This window comes from Phocoena phocoena, chromosome 9 (genome assembly GCF_963924675.1).
Source record: "Phocoena phocoena chromosome 9, mPhoPho1.1, whole genome shotgun sequence".
NCBI classification, from domain to species: Eukaryota; Metazoa; Chordata; class Mammalia; order Artiodactyla; family Phocoenidae; genus Phocoena; species Phocoena phocoena.
In genome coordinates this window covers 11,195,637-11,209,867 of record NC_089227.1, presented here as the reverse complement: position 1 = coordinate 11,209,867, position 14,231 = coordinate 11,195,637, and the positions used below count along the sequence as shown (strand labels likewise).

The 14,231-nt window shown below is 46.1% G+C and overlaps 1 protein-coding gene across 1 annotated transcript in view; it reads right to left on the bottom strand.

Moving 5' to 3' along the window:
* Positions 1-14,005, bottom strand: part of GLI3 (GLI family zinc finger 3) — a 281,368-nt gene extending 267,363 nt beyond the window's left edge. Inside the window, exon 1 of the mRNA XM_065883363.1 lies at positions 13,927-14,005. The gene's annotated coding sequence lies outside the window, so the exon portion shown is untranslated. The remainder of the gene's footprint in view (positions 1-13,926) is intronic.
* Positions 14,006-14,231: the final 226 nt, after the last annotated feature.

Sequence of the window (14,231 nt, the reverse complement as noted above, 5' to 3'; positions counted from 1 at the left end):
TCTGTGAAGGGGCAGTAGGACAACTTTCCAAGCCAGGGAAGTTTTTTAGTTATTCATTAGATGTTTTAAAGAGTGACCGACAATTTCTCCCATCCAAGCCCAACTCCAAATTCTGAATCAGAGAATTCTGGTCAATGATTTTGCTTCCCTCACCAAGATATGTGAATCGCAACATGCCTCTTAAACCTAATTCTTTCAGGAAAACCATACACTTTAAGCTTTCTTAAAACAGCAGAACATTTCCATTCATTTAAGTTACATTTTTAAAACAAACAAAGGTGATAGAACAACACACTCTGGATCCCACAGGAAAAGGCAAAAGATCACCCACAGCAAAGGCTGGAACCACTTAAATATTAAAACTCAGCTAATGGCAAGGGCAGTTAGTCTGTCTTTCACCAGCTTCATTCATGTGATAATCGCCCTAACTCATCATTCATCGATTTTCACTCTGTTTGGTTCATGTTCTTTTTTGGCAGTCATGATCTACACCTACAAAGAATACAAGAGAAGATGACAGGTCTCCTCTCTACCATGTTTCCCTCAAGCTCTCTAGATTGTGGGCATTTCTTCCGTGGAGTCACCTGCCTGTTTTCTACATTTAGCGGAGGCCACCGTGTTCCGTCAAAACAAGGATTAGAGAAATAAAACAAGCAAGTGCTTCACAGACTAAAAGAGTTAAAGTACCAGATGGAAGATTTTTAGTGATCCTTAACTCAAACTTGCAAGGGAACTGCAATCTGGGATAAGTAACTGGAAAAGCTGAAGGCCCAGAGGCATCATGGCCCTGGAGCACCAGTTCTTCCAGTAACTTCCATTTCTTTTCCTTGATTATCCAGTGGCATTCACTGTAAAACACACAAGTTATTTAGAACAGCTTTTCTAGAATAAAAAAGACAAAAAGACGCCCTAGGTTAAATGTACATATCAATTATAAGATCCACTCTGAATTCAGAAACATCCCTCAGAGAGTCCCCCTAGGGGCTTCCCTGGTGGCGCAGCGGTTGAGAGTCCACCTGCCGATGCAGAGGACGCGGGTTCGTGCCCCGGTCCGGGAAGATCCCACATGCCGTGGAGCGGCTGGGCCTGTGAGCCATGGCCGCTGAGCCTGCGCGTCCGGAGCCTGTGCTCTGCAACGGGAGAGGCCACAACAGTGAGAGGCCTGCGTACCGCGAAAAAAAAAAAAAAAGAGCCCCCATAGATCACAACAGTGAAGGAATATAGACCTTCTTTTCTCAAGGCTGCCACCGTACACAAGTCCACAGGGGAGGGCCTGATTGGCACCCCCTGGAGTTGTCCAGTGCCTCAGTTTCCTCATCTGTCACATGACAGTGTCACACAGTGGGACTTCACCTTGGGGGTGGGAATGGGGCGTGTCCAGTCCTCTTTAAGAATATGTTAAAACTTACAGACCCTCTCCCCCCAGAATCCCCTTAAGTGCACCAAAAACTGTCCATTTGATTTCCTAGGGATCACAGGCCCTCCAAACCAGTTAAAGAACCCCTGAAGGAGAAATTCTCAACCACCCCTCTAGCTCTACCAATCTCAGAATGATTCTCTAAATTTTTTACATGCTCCCCCCAAATTGACTTAAATATCATTTTGAAAGCATGCCACGAGAACAATTCAACCCACTCCATGGCACTGTTTCTCAGCGTGGTACAAAAGCCACCTGAATCAGCCTTGTTTCGGTGCTTGCAAAACATTCAGAGCTGCAGGTCCAACCCCTGATGTCTCTGAGGTGACCCCTGGAACCTTTATCTGAACCAGCACTGGTGACTATCAGCTTCAGTGAAGCTCGCAGACAACTGCTCTACATATTTTTTGTTTGCTGCTCTGTACCCAATACTGTAGGTGGTCCTCACTGAAGTCTTGGCAGATTGGATGAACCAATGAATGAAGTACTGAATTCCAACAGCCCAAAAGAGCCTATCCCAACTGCCATCCCAATAATGAACTCTGCATCGGTCGGGAATCTTTGTTGAATGTCCGTCTTCCCCTCCGGACCCTAAACTCCAAAGGCCGGGCTATCTACCCAGCACCTCATACCTGTAAGAATATTTGCTGAGTAATAAGCGATCCAGCAATGATCCCATGACCCAGACAATTCAGCAGTGTCTTAAATCTTAATTGTCATAGATTTAGCTACATATCTTTTCTTTTATAGCCTGTGTTTCTTTGTAAACTGGCAAATTATATCAAAACTAAAAACTTTAATAGGAATATTTAATTAATCAAAACACTCCATTCTCAACCATTTTGGAGAAAAGGGGGCACTTACTATTATTGTTTCCCTCAAAACACAAATACAGTTTTACCGGTTGAATCTGGATGGGATTTATGAATACTGGACACAGAAACAAGCTAATGGACCAGAGGGGGGAAAGAAAAAAAAAGCCATGAAGAGATGGGATTCTTGTCTCTTCCTTAGGAGAGGGAACTAATTAATAGTAGCGACAAGACAAGTCACCAAAGCTCCTTGACAAACTTGGTTTTTGTGGAGTTGTTGGTTTTTCCCCCAAGCGAAAGACTTCATTTTAACAAAGCAATAAAAACCCTCCAAATACTCATCACCAGAGAGAGGCTCAGTGAGAAGAGGTAAAGCCCCAGGCGCTGATTGAAATCGCACTAATTAATGGTCTTGGAGAACACTAATTCCTCCCCCCACCCCCTGTTCAAAATGGATTTTTAAAAAAATAGACCCTTGGTCACTCAAAAGTCTACCCCCTTCTTCTATTTTGACAACTTATTTTTGGATCTCATTAGTTAGTAACTAATTATTTAAAAGTGTGGTTTATGCTTGGAACAAGGCTATAAAAATGGCAACTTGCCAAGGCAGACATCTGCTTCCCGTATATCCCCATAAATTATATCAGCTTATTTTACTGATAAAAACCCAACTTTGTCCCTGTCAGTTACAAAGGAGAAAGTTGGGAGGTTTTTAATAAATTTATTTATTTATTTACTTTTGGCTGTGTTGGGTCTTCATTGCAGTGCGCGGGTTTCTCACTGCGGTGGCTTCTCTTGTCGCGGAGCACAGGCTCTAGGCATGTGGGCTTCAGTAGCTGTGGCACACGGGCTCAGTAGTTGTGGCGCACGGACTTAGCTGCTCCGTGGCATGTGGGATCTTCCCGGACCAGAGCTCGAACCCATGTCCCCTGCATTGGCAGGCGGATTCTTAACCACTGCGCCACCAGGGAAGCCCTAAAGGAGAAAGTTTTAACATTCTAGACTCTCACACCTCATCAAAACTCTGCACCAAGAGTTAGGGAGCAGAAAAGAGTGCTTGCTTCTAGCTGGGGTGGCAATTTTTTCATACTCAGCCGAGTTGGGAAACTCAGTCCTGAGTTGATACAGGAAAGCATGAGGTACAGAAGTGACCCGTAAAAATTCCTGATGGAATCCTAAAACATACATAACTAGGGCCGTAGCCTATAGGACTCCTTATAAAACCTGGCGTTTCCTAAATAATAAAGTATAATTTATTTAGAACGTAACTCTCAAGGAAAACTTTTCGGTTCTGCTTCACTTCAAAGATCTTTCTCTGAGGAAAACATGCCACTGGTTTTTAGATGTGAATGAAATGAGACTTTTAGACCCTGCTCCCTTTCTTACAGGGCCAAACTGTTCTCCCTCAATCCTTTTCATCACTGCAACATTACATGCAAGATTTGCTGGCATGCCCCTTGATTCTGTATGCTTATGAAAAAAAAGAGAAAAAAGAAAAACTATTTGTAGCTGATGTTTGAGTCCCAGCAGCTTGGGTATATGGGAAAAACAAAAACAAAACAAAACAAAAAACCCTGCAGCCAAGAAAAACCGCTCTGCTAAATTGACCTGCTAAAGCCTGGCGTTTCATAGGTAAATGCAGGAATGAAAATGCCTTCTTGAAAGCAAACAGTCATGGCTTTTCCCCATTCAGCTGTCCCTGATCCTTCTGTAATTTTCCCGAGGCCTAAACCCAGGGCACAATTCTTTCCGGACCCTCTTTTAAAAGTAATCCCTCTCCTACTAGCAACCTGCCCACAGGAGGGTCTTTCCTTTCTAGATTATAAATCTGAACTTGCTTCAACCTCCTACCAAACGAGACGTCCTATCCTGGAGCCACTGACCAGGTGATGCTGTAGTGCATGTCTCCACTTGAAAGGCAGCCAAAGAAAAGCTGCAACATTTATTACCAATTTGGAGAAATGGCAGGGAGGGGGGAAGACCTGCACTGGAAACAGCACTCCCCCACCCCACCCCTGCAAAGCCTCGGGTGGCCCTCTCTTGAGAGTGGCCACTTGGAGCTGCAATTAAAAAATACAAAAACAAAACAAAACCAAAAAAACCCAAGAACTTTCATCTTTGCAAAGATAAGTTGTCATTTGTGTGCTTCTTTTTCCATTTAGTAAGCAGTGGGCTGTGGTCAGTGCTGCCTGGGAGCGCTCGCAACCTGCGCTTCCACGCCAGCTTCCTTTCTGTTCCCCGCACGGTTCCAGGGTCCGCGTCTTCACATCTCGGCCTCGTCTCCGCGTCCCAGCTGCCCCCCCCACCGCCGCCGGGATCCCGGCGTCGCCGTGCGGGCCCCGCTCCCCGCACGCGGTCGCAGTCGGTGCAGCGGCGGCCCCGGCGCGCCCGCCTCGCCGTCTGCTCCCTCCCCGGCGCGGGCAGACCCGGCCGCAGCTCCCGGTCAGCGCCCCGAGCCCGGAGCGCCCGGCCGCGCAGCGCTGGTTCCTCGGAATCGGCCGGCCCCGCTCGGATCCGCCCTCCGGCAGCGTCCCCCCGGAAAGCGCAGAGCAGGGGCCGGACGATCGGAACCCCGCAGGGCCTCCGCCGCCCAAAGAACAGCCCTCTGCACTCTGCATCACCCCGGTCACCGGCTCCCCGGGCACTGGAAAACCCTTGGCACAACTGGGCAGCATCTCCAGCAGACAGCGGTCGGTGGCCGCCCCGCATGCAGTCACACAACTGCTTCACTGGCTGAATTCGGAGAGCGGCAACTTTCCGGGCACTTTGCAAGGCAACACCCTCTGTTTGGCACTACAGTACAACACTGCGGAACCCCTGACGTCTTCAGGAAAGCCCTGGCTGTGTGCGTCACTTCACCAAACTTCTAACTCGCTTCACCGGCTCTTAACCCTGTTCCCAATGTTGTTCGTTCATCAGCTGCCCCACATAGATTGGGTGTTGTGAATGGTGTAGGCACAGACCCATCTCATGGGCTCTAGGGGAGGAGGGCCCTCAGTGGCGTTCCAAAGTTCAACCTTAACCACGAGGCTTTAGACAGTAAATGGAGAGCGTGAGAAATCACAATTCTAGGAACATGTGCAAAAATCAGCCTTTCCCCTTGCAGATCTCTGCAGTGAACCCTGGGAATGCGCATACAAGCAGGATTCCATGATGGGTTAAACCCTTACAGTGTTCAAAAGGAAGCGCCAGTGCTAAAACCAACGTTTGAAGTGATGTTTGAACTGTATAAAACGACTTTCTAATCGAAGGTGAAATGAAACAGTAGTTATAAACTGATATAATGCATCCTTTGTGAACAGCAGACTACTTCATTTATTTCCCTAATCCAGCTGGTTTATTTTTCAGTGGCCTGAATTTGGGTTTTCCTTTTTTTTTTTCTTAATGCATTTAAAGATTTAAAACAACTAAGTTAAAAGCCTGACTCGTGGCAACCTGATCAGTTTCTGATGGGTTAAAACAGCTATTGCCAAGGAGGGATCAGAAAAAAGAGGCATTCCAGGAGGAAGGGCAGCACTTCGAACAGCATGGCGATTAGGCCTTAAGTGAGTAATGATTCTCTGCAACCCAGGGAACTCCTTGCTCAAGAGGAATAAGACTTTCCTCCAGAGAAAGTACCTTTCCTTACACCTGCCCGTATATTAACAAGCTGAATGATCTTCCTAATATGCTAATATTTCAAAATCCAGAAGAACTAGCCTGTGTAAGGATTTCTAAGGAGCTGCCACCGTAACACTGAAAAGTGACATTTCTCTCATACTGTATTACTTACTAGCAGATTACCTGCTCCTTCAAGACACCAGTCTGAGAGCAACCATTTAGGTAAAATTCCTATTAAATAGTTATACCTTCCTGCAGCATTAAAATTCAGTTCCTAAAGAACATGACTGCTCTAGGAAAAGTTTTGGGGTTTTTTTGTTCTTTTTTGAAAATCAAGAAGCACAAACTAATGCTGATTTTAACTTTTGAGCAATTCTGGAAGTGAGAAACAGTATGAGTTTCCATGAGCCAAATTTAGGGAATTTGAACCATTTCAGTGGATTTCATGTAATCATGCTTTACAGAAAACCTCTTATAGGTTGGTGACGTGGTTGATGTTTCCTGGTGCTCAAAATACCTTTCTGAACTTAAAATCAATTAGATATGCATAACTTCTGTGACACACCAACAGTTCCCAAGATTCCTAAGGCTTCCTCTCCCTCCCCTGTCTGCACTGCCTTTCTTTCCGGCAAGCTCAACTCCGTAAGTTCTTAATGAAATCTTCATGAATTTTTAACTATAGTATTTTAAAATGTGCAATTAGTTTACCTTTACATGTGATTCTCCCCCCCCCCGCCCCCATAATTAGGAAAGCCGGAAGCCTAAAGCCGTAACTGCAAGTAAGAAAGCTCCTATCTGTTCAAGTTGCCAAAAATGGTCTTTTGTAGCCTAGAGGGTTCCCCAAATCTGCTGCCTGTTGCTTTCAGATCTTTCTTTCCCAGTTTCTGAAGCTCCTATCTCAGATAAACAGTGTTCATGACAGACGTCCCTTGAAAGGGAATGGAATCACTCTAAAGGGAACTAATAGCCTGGCTACGGACTGAGTTTGGTTTTAGTAGATTAACTACATCTCAACTTTTAAGAAACCCATATATTTAATTAACTTCAACTACTGAAAAGCATATTTGACGTGAAGTCATCACTGCTACTAGCGTTAAAATCACAAATTACATTTTGTGTGCCAGTTTTACTTTTCTGCCCTGTGTATTTAAAAGGAAAGATCATCAGCTACTCTGACTTTCTCTGCTGCCAGGAGGACTTTATGAGAAACAGTTGAAGGGTAAAGGGCCCTCTTTAATACTTGTTACTGTTTCTGAGTTTTGCAAAAACTATGAAACACCAGTTCCGTGTACTTTGGTTAGGCTTTGCAGGAAGTGCCCTGCATAGCAGGTGCCATGAAGGAATGAGCTGGCACCCCGACTTTCTGTGGGCTTGCTGGAGACAGACAATCCTCAGACAGAAAAGGAGATCTTTAAGTCAGTTATTGGTCTATAGATCCGCTAAGCTCATGAAAATTGCATTTCCCTTAAACCTACGTATATCACGAAAACAGCATGACTGACCAAAGGTGCCCCTTGTCTCACTTCCCTAGGGTGTACAGGTATTAAAAGTTTTCATACATTTTCAGAAGAAAAAAATCCCTAAATTTAAAAATCCTTCTTAGAGAACTTCTATAACTTTTGGCTCCTAGAATCAGGTGTGCCTTTACAGTCAAGCTTAAGAGAGTAGAATACACGTTCTATGCATAGGAATATACTTTTAAACCATCACAAATATGAGCCAATATCTGCTGGGTGTTAAAATCAGCTGGAGATCTCCCAAAGGTACTTATTTTTTTTGTCTGGTACTGTTCATCATACTTCATCCTCCCGATTTTTAAACTGGGGATTCTTGAATCTTAACTGCAATTTGAAAAGCACATTTTTCATAACTTAAGGATTTTTAATCAGGGCTTATTCAGTAACAATTACCCCCTGGTCCACTCAGCCTTTAAACTTTGCAGAATTCTACAGCTGTCTTACTTTTTGGCCGCTGCCCACCAATCATGTACAAAACCGCCAATGTAAACTATACCAAACGATGCACCCTCCCAGTGAAATGCCCTGGTGTGGAATGTCATTTGAACCTCACAGTTCAAACAGCAGATGTTGTCCTGAAGTGGCATGGCCTGGTCCACGCTCCATTCAGATTTCCATACATCTTAGTTCGTTAAGGCTTCATTCTTGAGCTACTGCCTGAGGTTCCTCGACACACAGGTAACTCCCTTGAGACTGAATTATTCTTTTCTAAAATACCACAAGCTGAAATCGAGAATATGGTTTAACTGCTTCATTCCTTCATTACGACAATCTGAGAATTAGCTTTCATCTGAACTGTGAGTTTTCAGTCTCTTTTCGTAAAAATCCATAGTTTGTAATGTACAGCACTCTGGAATATTGTTAGGTGTTTTATGCAATCTCCCCCCAAAGTTCAAGTAGCTAAAGCTGCAGATTTCCACATGAAAATAAACAAATAAGATGTCACACTGCCTTCTGAAGGTACTCCAAGAGCCAGAGATTTAAATAAAAGGCCACTTATCTCCCATTATTTAATTTCATTTTGCAGCATAAAAATTACCCAAATATACCAACAAATGCTGATGTTTCAAACATACTCCTGTGTCACATACACACACACACACACACACACACACACACACAAACACGCATGCCAACACACACCCCCAAAAAAAAAGTAAAGAAAAGAAAAGAAAAGCCCACTAGCGGTTTGAGGCTAGCAATCAATCCAATTTATTGCAGGTACAATTTACATGTACACTGCATGCCACAACGAAACCACAGTGTGACGCCAATAGGGCCCTTAAGAAAGTTTTCCCCTCAATCTCTGGAAAGGAGCTTTAAAAGAAAGCAAGGATTACAGTCAGCTAGAAGGTAGGGAGGGGACTTACCTCAAACCCAGCCAAGCAGAAATCAGAGCAGTAATTCTACAAGTCGACAGAGTACACTTTCAAGGCTATAATGGTATGAAAAGGTGCTGGGCCACATGGCCTGGAGGCAGCGCTAATGCCCTGATGACTGATGCTGGCCGGGCATACAATGAATTTGGGGCTTGAAAACTAACAGAAACCATGCAGTACTCTGACAAATGGGCTTTCACAATTTCATTCATTGAATAACCTTTAAGCACAAAATTGGCTCGAGTTCTCTTGGGAATTATGTGACATGTCTTGGACGATGATGTGAGTATTTTCCTTTTTTAATTATGACTCCGTATGCAAAATGCAAAAGCACCCTAGTGTGAGGACACAACTCCAGACACTGCAGACGCATATGTGGAGCTCAACACAATATTGCCTTTCAGGAGGGGACTGGAATGTTCCAATGCCACCTTATTAACTAGGTAATGGCCTGTTCATTCAGTTTCTTTAGAGAGCCATAGATTTTCTGGGACGTTTTGTTGGGTTGAAATATACACACACAGAACAAAAAACACTTTCACATTAAAGAAAAAAAAAAACCCGCAAGTGGTCATGAGTAGCTAAGAAGTGTGACACTAAAATATAGTGCATTTAGAATTACAAGTGGAAAAAGTCTAAGTTTAAGGGGCAAGGCAAAGGAAAAGTGCCTTGAAACAATTGAGACACCACGTAAGGTTTGCAATCGAATACACTTGCCAACACAGTTAACATCCAATTTCTTCCCAACGGCTCCCCTCCCTTATAACCCTGTAAAACCAGCCCTTAGATGGAAAAATCATAATTTTGGCAATTTCGAAAGAGAGCATAAAATATCTAGAGTGTCTCTAAATTAGCAAGTACCACTTACTGTTAGAGCATTGCCTTTAACAGCTTCTAAAAACTTAAGAAAAGGATCTTAAAACAGGAAGCTTAGTGAGCTCATAAACCTGTTATTGGAGCCAGGAACACATAGCATATTTAATCTGCAAACTGTGTGAGTCTACAGTGATTTCAGCAAGATCTGAGGCATGCCCTCAAGGTTTGCTGGGATCTGGGATTAGGGGGTTGATAAGAACCTCTACTGCCCACGGACATGTTTTTCTTCTGCAGTTAAACACAAATGCACAGAGACGTTTGACTGCTGCTTGGCGTTACTGCTCAAGTTCTAAAAAAGCTTTGCAGCTCCTTTTGCTGTCAATATATCAAAGTTAAAAAAAAAATCATCAAAGTGTGAAATTTCATTTAAAGTCTTCGCCAGTCTATAGCTCTATTTCACAGGCCCATCAAATACAAGTAGAGATGAAAAATACACTGAAAGTGCTTGAGAAAAGTTTGTGGTGCTCCCCCTGCCCTGTTGTTGTTTATTCTGTCTCCCTTTATTTGCTTTGAAACTAGAACAAATCAATTTTCATCTGGAAAAATGACAACAGGAAGTGAAGGGCAGCATCTTCTAGTAGCCTTTAATGAAAAGACAACCTGAAGTCATTATTAGAGTGGGATCTTGTGCTTAACAAATGAAATAGACACACACACACACGCACACACACACACGCACACACACACACACGCACGCACACACACACACACGCACACACACGCACGCACAATTTCTTCTACAGTCATGTCAGCATTTTAATTGACTCTCATGATATAAGTTGGCAGAAAATGTCTTGAATCTTCCAAAACAAATCAGACTGACTATAGAATATGGATGCCAGCAAAACTAAAACCTCCTTCAAAGAATTCTTTAGCTGGGGATTTACAACAATTGCATAAAGAAGAAAAGGCTGACTTTTAAGATAATCTACTATAGTCTAAAAGCATTAACATTCCATTACTAAGGTTTTCTTGAGGATTTCATGACTCGCTGATTCACTTTTCCTTCAAGACTGGTTTTTCTTAGTACATTACTGTCTCCATGTAAGTGAGTGCAGGGCACAATGATCATTAAATTGTTTCCTTTCGTAAACTCCCAAACCCTATCCTTAAAAAAGGGGGGCAAGGGGAATCTCAGTAAGCAGGATACCTCACATAGATTGTAAGGACCCCTAAATGGCAAAGCACAGAGGAAGTCTGAAACCCTTACAGCATGCAGGTAATTAAGAAAACTGGCCAAGAAACAAAGGAAAGTTCAACTTTTAGGCTTGGGCATCAAACTGATAAATTAATGACTCTTTCATTAAATAAGTAATGAAATAATTCACCAGAGTCATTCTTCATCAGTACTGAATTTTCTCATTTCTGTCTGTAGTCCTTTGCAATTTCGACATACTGGAAAAATGTGTTTATGTCAGGGTTCGATCAAGGAACACAAACATGTTAAAGGTACCAGGAAGTCGTAGGTATCTGAGTTGAATCTACTAGCCTTTCATAAGAATACAATCTATACCGTTTAAAGTGCTTCTGCGTGTGTGAAATTTCACTGGACACCTCTCACACTGGACCTACTGAAACCAAAGCTTCCCTAGGCTGACTTCAAGAATCATATACCCTCAAAGGATCTCCCCTTAGGCAGGCAGTTTCTAATTAAATAGCTTTTAGTATAAAATAAACCTCTTCTCCCTATAAGTATGCTATTACAACTAATTTAAATGTTAGTTCATGTTTGTTTCAGGTCTGACTATAGTCCAACTGGCCAAAGTGTTTGTGTACCAGGTTAAGACCAATATTTCCTAACATAAACAAATTCTTTAGATACTTCACACAGTTTACATTGTAAAGCCAATCACCACTGCTTTAATAAAGCCCCTCAACTGAAATACTGTTCTGCTTCAGAAAGATGAAGCGATTTTGAGGTTATTTCACTACTTTGAAACATAGCATTTTCCTCCTTCAAAATAATCTTGACACATGTAATTAAGAAACTGTCAGACCATTATTAATTTTTAATTTAAAACCTAAATGAAATAATTACAGGAATCAATCAATAAGGCACCTATTCAAATTACAGAGCAATTACATAAATACTCAAAATTAATACTTTAGGCCAATTCTTGAAGATTTCCGTCTATAATATGCTAAGACTTCAAACAACACAAAAAGTGTAACATGGGGACCACGAATAGTTCCTGCCTTAAACAGACAGAAAGGACCATGGCAGAGGGCCACACCAGCCATGCCCAAGGCACTCAAGCTGGAACGCTTTTTAAAAGTTAACTGATTTCCACCACACACTTATTTCAGGGATCTCAAAAACATGCCAATTCTGTCCAAAATCACATTGGGAGGGAAAAGCCTAATTACCGCGAATTTCCAGCAAACGGCTCTGCAGAGACAAACTGCAGGGGAGAAGAAGGAAAAAAGATAAAGGAGAGCAGAAGGCGTTTTCTAGAACCAGTCCGGCAAATGGCACTGTGCAGGTCTCTGCACAGCGGCCGACCCTCCATACCTCCGACTAAAGGGCTCTTTTACTTGGAGATGCGGACAGTCCATCATTTCAAACTGAAATGGCAGCTGGAAAATGTGGAACAGCTGGCAGAGAGCTGGGAGAAAATGTTTTACATAAATATATGTACATATAAACTGGCAGAGGGCCACGAGCGCTGTACCCAAGGCCAGAGTCTGTTTGGGACTGCACACCCAGGAGATGAGACCCTGGGGGCGGGCGGGAGGAGCTGCGGGGAGGATGCCTCCTTCCTACTCTGTCTACACGGGGTCAGCAAGGGAAGCGTGGGTCCAGCTGCTCTCGGGATGGCATCTCCCAAATGAGGTGTAATCAGGGACGTGAGCACAAAGTTCAGGGGAGGATAAAAGGCCTGGGTGTGCGGTGGAGCTTCGGCATCTGGCAATCTGCTTAGAAGTCGCTTCACAAACTCTCCAAGTTGGGTAAATATTTATTCCCTCTCCACCTCCTCCCGGCCCTGTGCCCTCTGCAACTGCAAAAAGTAACTGTCCCCTGCAGAGTGATTCATACCCAACTCTGCTCGGTGAAAATGCGGCCTCTTAAATGATTATTGCAGGGGCCACGGTTACCCCCCCGCCCAACTTCCACCGCTCACTCCCTGCAGCTTCTAGTGCTTTTCTTTCTTTTGTTTTCTTTTTTTCTTTCTTTTATTCTTTTTTTTTTTAATGCTGTCCCTGGAAAAGAAAAGAAATGAAAGAATCCCAAATCATCCACAGATGGTACAGCTTTCACTTTTCCTCTCTCAGGACGGAGGCGCGCCTCCCTCGGATGGGAAGCGCAGGCTGGAGGAAGCCCCCGCCGTGGCGCTCCCCGCGCGCACCCACCTCGCCGCCCGCCGCCTTCCGCGCCCGGCCCCCCGGGGGGGATGCAACAGTGCGAAGGCAGGCGCCGGGGCCCCGGGGGCTAGCGGAGTTCCTTTAAGCCCTCGGGGTGGGGAGTGGGGGCTTGGGGCCCCGTCGCCGCGGCTGCTGCAAACTTCTTCCCCCACCCCGCCCTGCCCCAACTTCGGGAGATGAAATTCTCCAGTCCGTCTCCGGATGGCCGCGCCGAGTCAGACGCTGGGAAGGCGAGCAGGAGGGGGCGAAGTGAACACTCGCTCCGACGCCTTACCCGCTGCTCCCGAAATCTGGGCGCCTCTAGACAGCCATATTCAGTTCCTCCCGCGCCCCCGGTCGGGGACCCCCCCACCGTCGACCCGGAGGCGCGGGCGCGGCCGCCGGAGCGGGCTCCCGGGTGCGGAGCCCGGCGAAACAAAGAACTTCAGGCGGGACGTACCTGCGGCGGCGGCGGCTGTCAAGTCCCCGAACTTCCCATAGACCCGCGTCCGGGGCGCGGGCGAGCAGCTCCGGGCTCCGCGCGGCCGCGGGCGGCTCGGGCTACGGCGAGCGGCCGGGCAGGGCGCGGGGGGTGCCGGCGGCGGGCATGGTGCGGCGCAGGCGGCCGCCGGGCGCGCGGGGAGGGCGGCGAGGGGCGGCGAGGGGGCGCGAAGGCGAGGGTGCGAGCGCGCCGGCGGCGGTGGCGGTGGCGCTGCCCCTGCCCGCTCCCGCCCGCTCGTGCGGCTCCGGCATCGGTTTCAGGGATCGTGTAATCCGATCCCTTCTGACTCACAGGCCCTGAGTGACAGTTCTGATTTGGTTCACCCGCGGGAGGGAGGAGAAAGAGAAAGAAAGAAAGCCCCCACCGCACTCCCCTCCTGGCATCCAATCGACTTTCTGGAATAAGGTCCCATCCCGGCCTGGAAACCCGCGCGGGCTTGGAGGCGCCCCCCGCCCGGACCCGCGCAGCCTGCGCTACTCACGGGTGGAAAAGTTGCTCTTCGGCTCTGCGCTTCCCTCCCTCGCGCTCCCTCCTTCCCTCCTCTTCCTCCTCCTCCTCCCCGCGCTCCTCCTCCCCCAAGTTTTAACAGATGTTGCCGGACTCTCGGCTCTCGCTCGTGCTCCCTCTTCCCCCGCCCCCGCCTCCGCCCCGTCCCTTTTCTTTCGGCCCCTCTCCGGCGGCGCGGTGGGGACGCGCCGAGCAGCAGGACGCCTGCCGCCGCAGGGGGCGAAGTTGGGAAAACTTGGAGGAGTGCGGCTCGCCTTACTTTTGCTTTCTTGCTCCCTG